The sequence below is a fragment of the Parasteatoda tepidariorum genome, chromosome 10 (genome assembly GCF_982258835.1).
Source record: "Parasteatoda tepidariorum strain Cologne lab strain chromosome 10, Ptep-v5.0, whole genome shotgun sequence".
NCBI lineage: Eukaryota > Metazoa > Arthropoda > Arachnida > Araneae > Theridiidae > Parasteatoda > Parasteatoda tepidariorum.
The window spans coordinates 60,725,117-60,743,546 of NC_141764.1; the positions used below are offsets into that span (position 1 = coordinate 60,725,117).

General features: G+C 35.3%; 1 pseudogene; it reads left to right on the forward strand.

The window, feature by feature from the left end:
* Nucleotides 1–3,318: 3,318 nt before the first annotated feature.
* LOC147802975 (uncharacterized) lies at nucleotides 3,319–15,147 on the forward strand (annotated as a pseudogene).
* The last annotated feature ends 3,283 nt before the right edge of the window (nucleotides 15,148–18,430 follow it).

The window sequence follows — 18,430 nt, forward strand, 5'->3', positions numbered from 1 at the left end:
TTTGCTTCAAAATTTATCTTGTGATGCTGGTGAGAATTCACTCAATGTCAAAATCATAGAAACATTTGGTTATTCATGTAAGTTGGAACTATTTTGTGAATCCTGCTACAAGTCTTTTGGCTCTCATTTTTCAAGTGAGCGAGAATCAAATTCAAAAAGATTTGATTTAAACTCTCAAATGGTGAGGACATTTTTAAGCTTAGGCAAAGGACATGCTGCAATGCAAAATTTTTCAATGACTTTAGGCGTCTCTTCGATGGATTCTAAAACTTATTCCCAATGTTTCGATAAAATTTGTGAGCGAAACATAACTTTTAAGAACAACATGCTGAAACTTTCTCGTGATATGGTACGAGAGGCACAAATCAATGCTGATAATAGTTTGAAAAACAAGGACATTCTGGATTTGACTGTTTCGCACGAGGGTACTTGGCAGAAACAAGGGCATACTTCACTCTATGTTATTGGCTGTGTGATAGACTCTCTCACAAATCTTGTTGTTAATTACGAGATTCTATCCAAATATTGCCCCGAGTGTGTGAATGTTGCACGAGACCTTGGAGCAAATCGTTTAGAGTATATGATCTGGGAAGGATATTCGCGTCAAAAAAAATTTGAGGGTTCTACCGGGAGCATGGAAGCAAGTGCGGCTTTAAATATGTGGAGACGCTCAGTGGTAGAAAATTTTTTTTAGGTACTCCACTATAATTTGTGATGGCGATTCTAAAACATTTTTAAATCTAAACGAAGAACAAGTGTATGGTCAAGAAGTGCCGTTAATAAAAGATAAATGTACCAATCATGTGTCAAAAATATTGGGTACCGCTTTGCGTAATAAGGTTATAGAGTGGCGGACCAAAAAGGTGACTCTTGGTGGTGGTAAAAAAGGACAGTTGACAGATGCAATTATAACAAAATTGCAAAATTATTACCGGAAAGTTCTCTAAGACAATGGCCCAGATTTAAATCAAATGAAAACTGCTGTTTATGCCACACTTTTCCATCTGATGTCTACTAACGAGAAACCACAGCACTCAAAATGTCCAAAAGGAATATCTTCGTGGTGTTTTTACCAAAGGGCATTAGCCGAAAATAAAACACTGAAGAGTCACACAGTAATGAAAATTATATTATCTCAAAATGTAATTCAAAAAAATTATACCGGTGTACCAGAGGCTCGCTTCAGATGAGCTGTTGAAGCGGTGTCTTTCGGGCAAAACTCAGAATGCGAACGAAAGTCTGCATAGTTGCATTTGGAATAAGTGTTCAAAGGAAACTTTTGTTCCGAAAAAGAGGCTTAAATATGCAGTTTCTTTAGCAGTGAGTCAATTCAATTTTGGATGTGTTAAAACTTTAGAGTTGCAGAGCGTCATTTTATTTCCAAATCTGCATGATAATAACTTAAAACTTGCTGCGGCTAAAGACTTACAGAGAGAAAACCAAAAAAAGAAAAAAGTCTTCTGAGCAATATAAAGCAAACAGGCTGAGGCCATTGTGGTCGCACCAGTCTAAGATTTTGTTCACTGCTAACTGCATTTGCCGCTCGATGACTCTCATGTCGGATCCTGAACACGAGATGTGCAGGTCATCAACATAAAGAGAGTCAGAGACAGCAGATGACAGTACACACAAAACTTGTGAAATATGAATGATGAACAAAATGACACTTAAAACGCTGCTTTAGGGGACACCTTCAATCTGGAAATATCGTTGAGAAAAGTTGGATCCAATTTTAACGCAAAAATAGCGCTTCAGTAAAAAGTTTTAATGAAAATAGGCAAATGACCGCGGAGACCCATTTCAAGTAGAGCTTTGAGAATTCCATAACGCCAAGTCCGATCATAAGCTTTCTCAATATCAAAGAAGACAGAGACAAGATGATTTCGCCGGACAAAGGCATTACGAATTCGCGTTTCCAGTTTTACAATGTTATGGATTGTGGATCGTCCCTTACGGAAACCGCTCTGAAAATCTGGAATAATGTGATTCTTTTCGATATAGCATTCCAGAGATGACTCTGGTCGTTATATTGTACACTTGCCATTTAAGCAAAACCTCTTGATGAGTCATAGGAAATCGCAATTAATCTCTTTAAACAAATCGAACGCAAACTCTCCCGTTAACCAATCTTAATGCAGAGTTATTCAAAGTTTATGAGTGTTTATTTGAAATTAGGTCACATGGAAATAGTTCCCGACCATGAGTTAAATACAGCCATGGAATCTACGTATTACAATCCTTATCACTGCATAAAAAATGAATCGGATCTTAAATTTCGCGTAGTATCTGATGCCAAAAACAACATTTCATTAAGCTATAATTTCTTAATTGACCAACTATTCAACATAATCTTTTTAATCTCGTATTAAGGTTTAGGGAAAGAAAAATCGACCTTTTTTGGTAAAAATTTCAAGAGCTACCACAGCCAAATCGTACAGGGCATATTTAGCTCTATTCATACATTTTTCAACGAAAGCTGTGCACTTGGAACTTGTCTGTGATTTAAGGGAAGCAAGACGTTTTTCACCTTCAAAAAATCGATTTTTTTCAATTATGATAGTTTTGATTTAAACACATTTTTCTGAATCCAAAAACATATAACACTTATGTTTTTGATAATTTTGAACACTTAAAATAAAATGTAAACAAAACTGCCACGCCCCTTAACATGCAGTTTCGTTTTTTGAAATGTTCTAAAAAAGATACCAATTGGAATAAAAATTATTGATTGATTGATATTTGAATAAGCTTCATTTATCCTACATAAAAATCTGACATCAGCAATCATCCAAAGCTGAATTTCAAGCTGTGTAAATGATTTCTTTTGCATTCATTGTTTGTTTTCGAAGCAATCGAACGCGATTTTTATCTCGATATTTTTTATTCTTCAATTTTTTTTTCTTTGTTAAGCTATTTGTTAGTTATTTTTTCTTACAATTATGCCACGCCAGAGAAGTTTTGGTAAAAAGAAATGGCATCCAAATCAGCATACTCAAACTTATGCAAATGTGGCTGTTTCTGATGGTGAAAACTCTCTTACAAGTGCTTCAAAACAAAAAATTAATCACTCTGTGCATCAAATGAAAATAAAAGTATGAATATTGATGATAAAAATATCATGATTAGTTTGCCAATACTAAGTGCATTGATACATGAAATATCAATATTTAAATTTTGCAAATCGTCTGCTTGTTTTGAAATCACAGAAGAACAAAATAATCGTAAGGGATTAGCTTCATTTATATCCATCTTGAGATTTGTAAACAAGGAAGTACCAAATGCACTTCCACAATTTCAAACATTGGCTATGACATAAATATGAGACTTGTCTATGCAATGAGATGCATAGGCAAAGGTAAAAGGGCTGCTGAAACATTTTGCTCGGTTATGAACTTGCCTTCTCCTCCTGAGAAATTTGACCGATTTCATACAGTTTTATCAAATGCTCTAACGACTGTAAGCACGAAATCAATGATCAAAAGTTCTGAGGATGCTGTTACTACAAATGATAATAATAGAGACATTGCTATTTCCGTTGATGGAAGTTGGCAAAAGAGGGGCCATACCTCGATAAATGGTGTAGTGACTTATTTCCATTGATAACGGAAAAGTTTTAGATTTCGAGGGTCTAACCAAATACTGCTTCAAGTGTAAAAGAAATTTAGATAGTTGTGATGAGTGCCAAAAAAATTATGATGGTTCAAGTGGTGGCATGGAAACAGAGGGTGTACTGCGAATTTTTAAGCGCTCCGAGACCACAAGACATGTTTGCTATATTAAATACCTTGGAGACGGAGACTCGAAAGAGTTTTTAAAAGTAAAGGAAGCCAATGTTTATGGTGATATTGATGTAAAGAAACTAGAGTGTATTGGCCATGTCCAGAAAAGAATGGGGTCAAGGTTTGAAAGTGGTGAAAAATGAAATGAAATTTAAAAAAAACTGTCTGATGGTAAGCTCCTTTCTGGACGTGGACTGATAATGAAATCCTTCTTTTGCAGACTTATTATGGTCTTGCTATACGCCGAAACTGTAAAAAATCTGTTCAAAGGCCTTATGGGCAATTTATTTTCACAAATTGTCCACTGACGTTAATCCGCAACATGCTCTATGCCCTATGGGCGAGGATATTTGGCATAACTGCCAACTTTTAATCACTTCCATTATGATTTTTCCCAGTGGTATTAAAATTTCAATTTTAAGCAAAAAAAATACCTTATGTTTGAAAAAGCATAAGCTGACAACCATGATAGTAACACATATTGATATATATATGCTTAATTTTTGTTAAGAATAGTGGTGATTAAAATCATTTAAAAATTAAGCTTATAAAAGAAAAAAATTATATTTACTACCATTTTAAATATAAAAAAAAATTTTAAGCCAAATGCGTAAAAGTTGGTAGGTATGAGTTGGTGTGTCTACCAAAAAAGCATGGCTTTGGGCAACACTTATAAACATGAACATTCACTTCCCCAACCTGTGCTTTTAACAGTGAACAGAATTTTTCGTGATTTATCTTCAAAGGATCTGTTGAAGAAATGCTTTCATGGTCGAACACAAAACCCCAATGAGAGCTTCAACAACTGTATTTGGGAGAAAGTTCCAAAAAATACCTTTATCGGAATCGAAACTCTTAAAATTGGTGTAATGGACTCAGTAATATGCTTTAATGATGGAGTTCAAAGCCGCCTGCAAGTTATGGAAGAAATGGGAATTTCTTCTGGTAGAAACATGCAAGAAGCTGTTGGAAAAATCGACAGCAGGCGAATACGTCAGGCTGAAATAAGGATCAAAAAATTAATAGAGAAGCTAGGACTCTAAAGAGACAGCAGAAAAGAAAGCGGGACACATTGGAAACGAAAATGAATGATCAATATGCATCTGGAAAGCATTAGAGTGTTGTTAGTGAACATTTAAGTGACATTTTTTAGTTTTTTTGAATTTTCTCAAATTGCATTTTTGAAACATATAGGTACGCTCGTACAAAATACGATTTATTATATCCTTCTGAAATTTTTTTTACTTGTAAGTATACATTATGCGCATTTAATTAACTATTTGAAATGTTTTAATTACTTGCAATTTTTTGTACAGAGCAATTTTGTTCACAATTTATCATGCTTTTTTGCAATTTTTAAGAAATGCTCTATTCTTTTTGATTTTAAATAGTACATTCTGCATAGATTACAAAAAAATGTAGTTAACATCATTTTTCAAACATATTTACATGAATTTATGCAAAATATTTGGGAATTTACCAAATAATAAAATTTTTAAGCGTACCAAAAGTTATGGTAGCGTTTAAAAAAAAATTTTCCTATATTTTAAAAAAATAATAAAAATATTTATATATTATAATTGTACATTTTCTTCGATTGATTTTTAATTACAATAATATGTACTTTCCATAAATAAAACATTCAAAACATTGAAGTTTATCTAAAGGTGTAAAAAATAACTTATCGTTATGATGAAATTTATAAATTTTTCGGTGTCGAAAACGTCTTGCTTCCCTTAACAACTAACTCCTTCATCGCAGCTCTTAAAAGATATATTGCTCGTCTAGGAAAATGCTCACATATACAGTTAGTCACAAAAGTCTGCGTACATTAACGAAAGTAATATAAAACTCGAATTTAAAGGGCGAAAAAAATGGTTTTTTGAAATTTTATTATTTTAAATCCTTAACGTCAGTTAGTAACTTTAAAATTATTTGACAGAAATATTTTCATGCCCAATAATTTATGCACACTAATTTTTGAAAGATAATTGGACAAAAATCAAGGCCAATAAAGTTTGCGTACAAGCCAGAAGGGGTGGTGAATTTCTTATCTTAATTTTAAACTTCAAACTTGAGAATGCACTTTCAAGTTAATGGGAGGGTTACGAGGCTTTCGAGTTAATAGGAAGTTGTTAGTGCTATTTTCTTTGACGAAAATGTCACTTAATAAGGAAATTCCTTTAACTACAAGACAGTTAATTATAAAATTGAGAGATGAAGGTAAAACTCTTCGCTATATTGGTAAAATGGTTGGGAGTCCTCATTCTAGTGTGCAAAGAGTTATTCAGAACTACCTTGATACTGGAAATCTTGCTGTAAAACCAAGATGTGGAAGACCTAAGAAGCTCACTCAGAGAGAAGAAAGAAAAATTCTTTTGCGAATTAAACAAAATCCTTAACTTTCTGCTGTAAGTACAACAAAAGATATTTTTTTAACAAGCAATAAGGAAATTCCCCCTGAAACTGTAAGAAAAGTACTGCGAAAGGCAAATTATCACGGACGCAAATCTAGGTCTAAGCCATACATTTCTAAGACGAATCGAATGAAAAGAATTGCTTTTGCAAAAACTTATTTGAACTCCTCGGCAGATTATTGGAACCGTGCAATTTCGTCATATGAAAGTAAATTTACAATATTTAAAATCAATGGCCACCCTATTGTATTGAGAAAACCAGGAACAGAACTGAACCTGAGAAATTTAAATCCAACTGTTAAACATAGAGCTGCTGGAGTGATGGTATGGGGTGTATGTCTTCCAATGGAGTTGGAAATTTGCATATTATTGATAAAGTCATGGACAGGTATGTTTATATGGATATTTTGAAGAATAATCTACCAGAAAGTGCTCGAAATTTAAACATTTCTAATACCTTTATTTTCCAACAAGACAACGATCCTAAACATACTGCTAAAATTGTGAAGGAATATCTTCTCTATCACACTCCGCGACAATTACCAACTCCTCCACTGTCACCAGACCTTAACCTGATTGAACATTTGTGGTCAAAATTGGACAAACGAATTCGAAAACGCAATTCTACTTCCCGAAATGAGTTAATATGCAAATTGCAGGAAGAATGGGTAAAATTTGCGTCTGATGATGCGCAGAAACTAGTCCAGTCAATGCCTAGACGTCTTCAAACTGTTTTGAAAAATAAAGGGTACGCAGCAAAAAATTAAAATAACGATAAAAACTTTTATTTTTCATTTTTTTCTTAAGTGTACGCAGACTTTATTGGAGTGTATTGCTGTGTTTTTTTCGTAAAAATTTATTTTTGAAAAAGTTTTTAAAATATTGCACTTTAATTTTTGCTCTTTATTGTGACTTACAATTGTAGCTATTACAGGAAAAAAAAATCATACTGATTAAAATGTTTTTTCGATGTTTAAAGTGCTTTTTTAATTTAATAACCAGTCTGTACGCAGACTTTATTGACTAACTGTATACAGTGACTGCGGCACTAATTTTATTGGAGCAAATCGTAAACTAAAAGCAGAAATTACAACGTTTCTTAAATCGTATAAGTACAATGATGAAGCGTCACATTATTTAAGTGAAAATGGAATCGAATGGTATTTTAACCCGGTAAATTCTCCACACATGGGTGGGATTTGGGAATCTAACATAAAACGTGTGAAAAAACATCTTAAGAAAATTGTATCTAACGTAACACTAACTTTCCAACAACTTGATACTATATTCTCGCTAATCGAACCGTGTTTAAATGCACGTCCAATATCACCGATGTCTAGCGATCCAAACGATTTGACAGTATTGACTCCTGGACATTTCATAGCTGGTGGTCCTCTAACAGGTGGTCTTCCTCATTTAAATGTTTTTCACACACCTAAAAATAATTAAGAACAGGTTAAATCATGTTTAAATCTTTAAAGAAATTTCAAATTCCAAGAGAATATATATGGAAAAAAGGAAAACTACTAGCATAATGCTTACCTTGCTGTGTTTTGTAGGACTGGAATGCTCCCTTTTAATGGCGCGAATCCATTTTTCTCTCAATGCATCATTTTTAAGGAAGCTAAAAACACTTAAGGTCATTTTCGTAGTTCCTTTGGCATGCCGGTAAACAACATGGATGAGGCATACTTTGTTTAAAATTTTGTAATAATTAATTACATAATACAGATTTTTGATAAAAAATATCCAAATCAAAAGACTAGTAGGACTGACTAAAACAAACGAAGCAGAAAGTGTCAGATGTCGCGTGGAATGATCGAAGTATGGTGACGTCACGAGGGGTTGAAGATGCAGTTGGAAGCAGCAATTCTCATATCTCGAAGGTCACAGTTCGGCAAATTGGTGGAACAAGAAACACTGCGTGACTACACGAAAACACTCGTATTTAAACGAATTTATGTAGCGGCGATTGCACAAAGATAATGAGTTATTTGTTTAAGTTTAAAAGCTAATGAGGATTTTTGGCTGCTGAAATGATTTATATATTATATGGTTATTATTAATTATTATTATGATTTCATAAAATTATTGAGTTCACAATGTTTATTTTGTAAAAACTAGCACTAAAGGATTTGGCTAGTGTTGGCCTAATAAAGCCTTCCTTTACTGTTGTATAAAGGAAGACTATTTTAAGATGTATCTTCCAACGAAAAGAGCTAGATTTGGTATAAAATTCTACCAGTTATGAGGGTCGAGCAGTGGCTACATCTGCAATAGTGTTATTTACACCGGCAAAAATACCTCTCTCAATTTCAACGCAAACTTCAAGTCAACTACTAATATTGTTTTAACTTTGATAAAAGATCTCTTAAATAATGGATATTGCATAACACTAGACAATTATTAAACTTCTATTGAACTCGCTGAGTATCTTCTGACCAAGAAAACTGATATACACTGGTTATCATAAATTAAGGAAAAATCACAAAAATAGCGATAACTCTTTCAAAAGTAAGCCAAACCGTGCAAAATTTGCATATGTTGTCCACTAAGAGTAGCTGAGTAAAATTGCAATATGCAAATTAGTGGCGCTGCACTCGGCTTACGTCATCTGCCTGGAGCATAAAAGTCCAAGTTTGAGAGAAAGCACACAAATTTTACTGTGATTGCGACATTGAAAATCTGAGATAGCCAATTCGTAATAATGACCTCTAGGCATCATTTGCCTGAAGAACTACGATGGAGAGCCATCGGGAGACTAGAGGCAGGGCAGAGTCAATCAGAAGTGGCCAGATGGCTAAATGTGAGTCCATCTGTGGTTCATAGACTTTGGAGGCAATTTTAAACCACAGATTCGGCATCTAGGAGGTTCAGTCAAGGACGGCCAACTGTTACGACCAGTGCCGATGACCGATATTTGACATTAAGTGCACGCAGGAATAGAACCGCTACTCCGACACATCTTAGATCCTCTCTTGCTGCAGCCACCGGAAGGTTGGTGTCAACGTCAACTGTGCGCAGAAGGCTCCACGAAGGTGGTCTGTATGCGAGACGACCAGCCATTTGCGTGCCGCTCACATCACGCCATAGGAGAGACCGTTTGCAGTGGGCCCGACAACATGTCCACTGGACGTCAGATCAATGGAGGCCTGTTCTCTTTACGGATGAGTCCAGGTTTAGTCTAGAAAGTGACAGTAGACGTTATTTGATATGGAGAGAACCTGGGACCAAATTGCAGGAATGTCGTAGCTGTAAGTAATATCAGCCATAACAATCCCACAACCAACATGTCCAGGGAACTTAGATCCATCTATAAAAACTGCTATGTATTGTATATACTGATGACGATGGAAAGTGAACAGCTGTTGAAAAATGCTAGGTGAGACATTAGACTTACTGTATGACACAAATGAACAATCAAGATAATATGATGAAATAGTCCATGGTGGGATGAGAAAATAATTTACAGATTGCGATGGTATGTCACAAAAATCAAATGTCTGAATGAGTGATCGCATGCGAGAGTTAAAAGGTGGTATATATGAGGGTCGTGCATCATATAATCGTTGTAAACTTAGTGGAATAATCTCACGTCGAAGAGGGTTCGATGAAGATGACATGACGCGAGAGTAAAATGTCATAGAGAGCTGCATGCGTCTGAAATCGAGAGAAGGTTGATGACACACAGCATACAAACTCTCAACAGGAGAAGTGCGAAACGCTCCACTACATATGCGTAACGCCGTATGATGCACCGTATCTAGACGTTTTAAGTTAGATGCAGATGCCGTTCCATAGACAGTACAAGCGTAATCTAGGCGTGAAAGTATTAATGCTTGATACAAACGGAGTAAAACTACACGATCCGCACCCCACAAGGTATTTGAAAGTACTCGCAACATATTTAAGGTTTTCTCACATCGTTTTCTCAAATGTAAAATATGAGGTAAGAAGGTGAGTTTTTCATCAAAAATTACACCTAAAAATTTTGTTTCTGACACAACTGGTATGACAATATTTTTAATGGAGATTACAGGATGAAGATGAATGTTACGCAACCGACAAAAGTGAATACAAGAACATTTATTGGGTGAGAGACTATGCCCGTTTCGATCACACCATTCTAAAATCTTATTAACAGCAAGCTGCAGTTGACGTTCGATAACGCGCATATCTGATCCTGTGCATGACACATTTAAATCATCAACATAAAGTGAACCAAACACGGTAGGTGGTAAAACGTGCAAGATGAGCGAAACATGAACAATGAAAAGTATGACGCTTAAAACACTGCCTTGGGGAACCCCTTCAGCCTGAATAAAAAGGTCGGAAAATGTAGTACCTAATTTTACCCTAAAATATCGTTTCAACAGGAAGTTTTTCAGGAAGATGGGTAAATTACCACGAAGTCCCATATCGTAGAGCGTCTTGAGGACTCCGTATCGCCATGTCCGATCGTAAGCCTTCTCAATATCAAAGAAGATAGAGACAAAATGGTTACGTCGGACAAAAGCGTTACGAATTCGAGACTCAAGAGCTATAATATTGTCAATTGTGGACCTACCCTTCCGAAAACCGCTCTGGAAATCAGGAATATGATGGTTCTTTTCCAGATAATACACAAGGCGAGCGTTGACCATGCGCTCAAGTGTTTTACCGAGACAGCTGGTTAACGCTATAGGGCGATAATTAACTGGGTCTTTCGAATCTTTGTTTGGTTTTAAAATAGGTATTACAATAGCCTCTCGCCAATTTGAAGGGTACGCATATTCCTTCCAAATTCTATTAAAAAGGATAAGTATGTTAGATAAAGACGCAGTATCCAGATGGCGGAGCATGTGGTACGTAATTCCATCTAATCCAGGGCTCGTGTTTGCAGCTGCTGATAATGATCGCTGTAATTCTGCAAAAGTAAAATCATGATTATATGGAAATGATTGGCGAGTATGAAAATGGATATCGTGGCGTTCGGCATTACGTTTATGATTTTGGAAAGCTAAATTATAGCTATCAGGACTTGAAACAGCAGCAAATGTCTCTCCAAGTATGTTGCAAATATCGGCTGGATTTGAGAAGGTGGTACCGTTCTTTACAAATATAGGGTAATGAACATCGCGATATATGCCATTTGCTCTCTTTACTCTCGACCAGACTTGTCTGGGAGATGTCGTAGATGTTACTGATGACACATATCGCTTCCAAGACTCCCTCTGACTATTGCGGCGGATCTTGCGAGCAAACGCTTTGGCTCGTTTGAAAGCCAAAAGGTTTGTCGTTGAGGGGTAGCGACGGAAAACATTCCAAAGCCGTTTCTGCTCCTTGTAAGCAGTGGAACACTCTGGACTCCACCAAGGCTTACGATGACGAGGAAGAGAACTCGAAGTCTTTGGAATACTGTCTTCAGCAGCTTGCATAATAACAGATGTTACTGCCTCAACGGCAGTATTTAAGTTGTCCTGTGTTACTATGGTATCGGTGATTTGAGCTAATTGAGTTAATTTAGGCCAGTTAGCGCGATGATATATGAATGTTGATGGTCTTGAGTTTATGGGAATGTTAATGGAATATGAAACTATAAGTGGAAAGTGATCGCTGTTATGAAGATCGTCACTAACAGAAAAGTTCATGAAAGGCAGGAGTACAGGTGAACAGAATGCTAAATCGATAGAGTGAAAGGTTCGTGTAGGTGAATGAAAATATGTTTCTTCACCTTGGTTGAGTAAGCAGAGGTTATGATCTTGAATTAGTTTTTCAATTTTCCGTCCTCGATCATTGGAATCTGATCGACCCCACAATTCACTATGTCCATTAAAATCACCAAGTATTAGAAAAGGTGAAGGTAACTGATTAATCAACGAATTTAAATCTGTTTGAGAAATTGAAGCATGCGGAGGCAAATAAATAGTGCAGACCGTGAGTAAAACATTTGTGTGAACTTGAACAGCTATGGCCTGTAATGAAGTTGACAAAGGAAATTGAGTAGATGGTAAGTTGTTAGAAGTTAGGATGGCAACACCACCATTAGGCCTGCTGCCACCACTATGATCTTGTCGAAAACAAGAAAAATTGCGCAAGCGAAAAGTATCCGATGTAATTAGATGTGTTTCTTGAATTGCAATACATATGGGTTGATATTTAAAACTGATGTCTTGAACATCAGAAAGTTTATTTTTTATTCCACGACAATTCCATGAAATAAAACAAATAGACATTATGAAAATGATGAGGATGATTTCATATGAACGTCAGATGTAGGGGGACAGTCAATGAGACATTCTTCATCGGAAGAAGGATGCAATGAAAGCTCAAAATCATCATTTGAATTTTGTAAAACTGCAGAAGTAGGTTTATTTATATATTGTAGATATTTCGGATCTTTTATCTTACGTAACTGACCTGGCTTTTGACTTGGCGGTAATTTTGTAATTGGTATTTTGGTATTTGATCGTTGTTTTGGAAAAGGGTGACAGTTTTCAGTTTTAGAAGTTTTTGAGGGAGGTGGTGATGTTGTCCTCTGGGATGTCGATGGGTTCATAAAATTAAATTTTGGTTTTTCAGATGTTTGCTTGTTTTGTTGAAATATTGTTACCTTTGGAGAATCTGTCTGCGTACTGACAGAGCAATATGTAGTTTTTATAGCCGCAGAATAAGACACGCCTGGACGGGGTGTACGGGCGGTGATTATTCGGCGGGCTTCAGTAAATGTAATGTTTTGTAGGACTTTAATTGATTGAATTTCCTTCTCTTGAGACCATTTTGGACAACTTCTGGCATAAGCTGCGTGATCACCCTTGCAGTTGATGCAAAGAGGTGGCAGCTCGCAGGAAGTGTCCTCATGGTCTGTACTAGAGCAACGGGCACACACCGGTCGACCACGGCAAGATGTTTTTGAGTGCCCAAACCTTTGGCACTGATAGCAACGCAAAGGATTTGGGACATAAGGTCGAACCGGGCAGTTCATCCAAGCCATTTTGACTTCAGATGGCAGTTTAGGTGAGGCAAAAGTCAGGATGAGATGTTTTGTAGGGATGAGTTTGCCCTCCCTACGAATCTTAATTCTTCGGATATCAGTAACATTTTGAGATTTGAGATTTTCTAAAATCATTTCTTCCGTATCGTTAAGGAATTCCATTTCAGATATGACACCGCGCGAGGTGTTCAACGATTTATGAGGCGTTACAATTACTTTAAATGAACACATAGTTTCACACGTTGATAATATAGTGGCTTGTTTTGAAGAGGAAACTTCAACTAAGAGATCACCTGAACGTAGCTTTTTAACAGAGGCAACTTCCCCCAGGATGGAAAGAAGTGCCTTGTGAATCAGGAATGGCGAAACGTTAGTAAATGATGTATTTGGAATATTTGGGTTGGTCAGAGAAATCAGAAAATAACGAGCGTAATCATATGGTGCAAGAAATGTTCCGCTGTTTTTGCATTGGTGTGCGGAACTCAACACCGTACTATCTTCAGCCATAGAAAATGAAAAACAGTTCTACTACCAGCGGCATCACCCACCACGGAGTCCAACAAAGGGGATGCAAGTAACAAAATTTGTCACTTAACACCGATGCTAACCAATAGCTATACGTCCACGAGTCACCCCTGAAACAGCCTCCACCCTTAACGAGGTGCCCAGTAAGTGACCCCGGACTTGACCCTAGTCAGCAGATGACGATTGTGACCAGCCGATTGATGCACACAGGCCAATATGCACCTCCCGTTTACCTGAAGCACGGGCCAAAGCAGTGTATTGGGGTACCAAGATGCCCCTCAACTGCCAGGATCCCCTTTTCCAGGGACACGGGTCTCCACGCACGGCGAACACGTGGGTGGTTTCTTCCCATCTGGGTCCGACACAACAGGGTGGTAATCGAACACAGACAAAAAGCCCTTACCAGTGAATTCGGCAACCACGACAAGGGGGAAGAGAAAGGAGAAAGTAGGAGAAAAGGGAGAGGAAACGGAAGGGAGGACAGATCACTAGGGTACCCCGGGGCGTGACTCCCTGTGTTTACCTAAAGAAGGTAAACCCCCTCAGGGGAACCATTTGGTAGGATATATATATTTTGATAATATCGATTTTATTTAATGGCAATTTTATCTCCAGAATATTTTAAAGGTGTGTAATATTTTCTGTGAAATTTAAATCATATCTTAAGAGATGGCAAAATCTATGTATTCACACTTGCTAGTTCTCTCCAAACATTTAATGGTAGTAAAGATAATAACTTGGAATTTTTTCTAAACTATTTAAAGCAAATAGCTGTATTAGAAAAATAGGATGACTCTTGGTGGTGTTAAAAAAGGACATTTGACAGATGCAATTATAACAAAATTGCAAAATTATTACCGGAAAGCTCTCAAAGACAATGCCCCAGATTTAAATCAAATGAAAACTGCTGTTTTTGCCACACTTTTCAATCTGATGTCTACTGACGAGAAACCACAGCACTCAAAATGTCCAAAAGGAATATCTTCGTGGTGTTTTTACCAAAGGGCATTAGCCGAAAATAAAACACTGAAGAGTCACACAGAAATGAAAATTATATTATCTCAAAATATAATTCAAAAAAATTATACCGGTGTACCAGAGGCTCGCTTCAGATGAGCTGTTGAAGCGGTGTCTTTCGGGCAAAACTCAGAATGGGAACGAAAGTCTGCATAGTTGCATTTGGAATAAGTGTCCAAAGGAAACTTTTGTTTCGAAAAAGAGGCTTGAATATGCAGTTTCTTTGGCAGTGAGTGAATTCAATTTTGGATGTGTTAAAACTTTAAAGTTGCAGAGAGGCATTTTATTTCCAAATCTGCATGATAATAGCTTAAAACTTTTGAGACTAAAGACTTACAAAGAGAAAACAAAAAAAAAGATAAAGTTTTCTGAGCAATATAAAACAAACAGCTTAGCAAAAAAAGGCACTAAAAAAGTGACAAATCATATAGTGTAGGTGCGTTTTAAATTAGGATTATTGTCTCGATTTTTGATAATATTAGTGTGTATAATATTCATGATTTAGACATTTCATAAGTGACAATGATTCTTTATTCTTTTATTTTGTAACATTTAAAAGAAAATAACTAATTCCACATGCAGTACTCATGTCATGGCAAACAAGGTATTCTTTGGCCAAGACTCATGTAATATGCTATAATTTTGATATATATGTGTGCGATTCGTTGGTATGAAAAATATACAATATTTTCACCGAATATCATTTTATTATGTATGGTGCATATTTCAGTTAATGTGCACATTTTTATAAATATATTAGTTTTTCTTCGTAAAAAATAATATTCCAATTTATTTTTAATTGTAATTGTATGCATTTCGTTTCTTTACTATGTAAGTCTGTTGGGGAAAAAACATGTTTTTATTATATGGTTTCTAGCTAGTTGCAGTATATAGTGAATAACTATTTTATTACATGCAGGGCTCTCAACACTTTTAGGGCAAAAAATTGGGAAAAATGGGTACCATTTGTTGAAATGGGGTCCAAAGTTTATAAAAGCAGAGTTGATCTACATTGAACAAATATACATTTTTTATAATCCTTATACTAATCTAAAACATTAAAAATAAAATGCACTCATTCATTTTTTAATTATTATAAAAAATATTTTTTCAGCAAGTATGTCAGATAAAATACCACTAAGTATGTCTCAAGTAAGTAGTCAAGTATTTTTACCTAAGTATTTTTCTTACTTTTTAGTAATATACAAATATGATAAGATAAGAACAAAACTTATGATCATTAAACTTGATGAAATTACACACACACATATATATATACTGTAATATTCTTTGAAAGATTATAAATTTATTGAAGATATGAAGTTATTGTCTAGGCTTCTTTGAAAAAAAACTTGTTATCACAGAATCTTTTCTTTTATGCAACTGTCTATCTAACGTTTTAATTGTTTTTTCCTTTGATTTGCAGTCTTCTTTTGTGACTAGAACTCCATCTATTATTGCCTGCGCTACTTTTGCTTCATCAATATTGTTGGACATTAAGGCTTTTTTTAATTTTTTGTTTGCTTCTTCAAGTAATGTATCAATAGTTGTTGTGGAGTGGAATCCTTGACTTCTTTCCTTGCAGTTTTTAATTTGTCTTCTAAAATGGAAATATCCATTTTAGACTTTTTAAGCATGCTCTCTTTTTCTTCAGCTTCTTTAAGCTCTTCCAGCTTTTTTTCTTTTTCGATTCTATCTTTTTCCTTCTTTTCTTTCTCTAATTCTAGATAAAGATTATAGCTTTTGTAAGCAACACGTGCTAAACATAACTTTTCTGAGATTGGAACCATTTCAGGCTTATTATTATATGCTTTTAAAGCATCAGCTACAGTCAAATGTGCATTCAGCGTTCTAGAAGACATAGGCGCTCTCTCTTCTGATAATATTCTACCAGATTTGGAAAAAGCTCTTTCAACATCTGCACTTCCATGAGCAAGTGTCAATACTGCTGTAATAATATTTTTAAGATTCATATATTTAACACTACCATTTAAGCCTTGAATTTCAAATATGTCACTCCAAAACTTTTCAATTGGTTTTTCTTCAATAACTTCTAACTGTAGAACTCTCCCATCTTTGAAGGAAATGGTAGCAAGGATGCAATTTCTTGAATCTTTTTCAAACTGTTTGCTTTTTTAATATTACCAGGTTTAATACATGACAATATAGATAATAATTCATTCATAAGAGGTCCTTTTTTCAAAATATAACACCCAACTGTAACAAAATGTTTTTTAACATTCAGCATGAAATTTCTTTTCTCTACATCACTGCACTGAATAAGACAGTCAAGTATGTTTTTTTCTAACACAATATCCTTTGAAGGCAACAAACTGTCTTGATCAAATATATCACCTAATACACACGCGCTTTTTTTAAGATATGTCAAAGTTTCTGGTTTGCAAACTCTGCCAGCAATTTTAAACAGCAGTTCTTTTATGCAATCATAAAGTTCTTGCACTAAAGGTCCTTCATGTTGAAAAAATCTAGTATATTTGGTCAGGATTGCAGAACTAGCACAGACAAAATTTAACTCTGCTTTAATAAGTGGCAGTTTTAAAAGAGAAACAATTTTTTTATAGCTTGCAGAATCTAACTTCTTTCTCTGAGAGGTATAAATTTCAAAAAGTAGTGGACAATTCTATCCCAAAGTTCCAAAATTCTAATAACGGCTGGTTCTAAAGTAAGCCATCTCGAAGTTGAATGTTTGATAAAGCAAAGGTCTTTAAGCTTTTTTTCAACCAAAACAGATCGAAAATCTTCTTTTCTGGCAGGCCATCCATCAAAATAGTGAAACAATGCAATAGCTAAATCAGAAGAGTTACACCCAAAAACATTTAAACCTTTTATAAATGCATTATGTAGCATGTGTATGTTGCAAAATCCCATATTTAGCAACCCAACTCTTCTAATTGATCTTATTTCTTCATTCATTAGATTAAATATGGCTTTGTTAACATTAGGTCCATCACTGGAAAGCATTAACAAATTTGAAAAATTCAAACCTGCATTATCCATGGCAGATTTAAGATGCTTCATGACATTTTCTGCTTTTGCATGGCCTAAGAAAAATGTCTCCAAGTGATGAGAGAAAACTTTTTTATTTTTTTCAGACCAAAAACGAACTCTAGTATGCAGCTCTTTAAAATTAGCATTGTTTGTAGTTTCGTCGAACTGTAAAGTAAAAAAGGAATTTTTTATCTCACTCAAAAATTCATTTCTGAAATAAGGAGCTAACGCATCAGTGATAAGGTATGTTGCTTTAGTTGGATTCAGTGAAAAGTGTTCCATAGTTGAGGAAGGAAACATACAATTAAACACTTTATCTACGTCTTTGCAGGTAGAAAGTGGGAAATTAGAAGAGATCATTTTCAAGCACCAAGTTATTTCAGCTTTATAAGCTTGATCCTTAATACTCAGCATACTTAATGATGAAGTATGACAAGATAATGAAAGCTGGTTGGAGTTTTTCTTAGCTGCAAAATTTGACTTATGTTTTTCCGAATCAGAATGCCTTTTAATAGCATAGAAACCTTTATCAATATTTACAGGCATCATGTTACACACCACACAATTCAAATTATTTTCACGCTGGATGCCCCAATCAGAAACAATGTGTCCATTAGAATCCTTCATACCAAGCCATTGTTTTAAAAATTTGCATTTCCCCATGACTTGAAATATTTACGTTTTAAATAAAGTCAAAATTGTTGAAATTC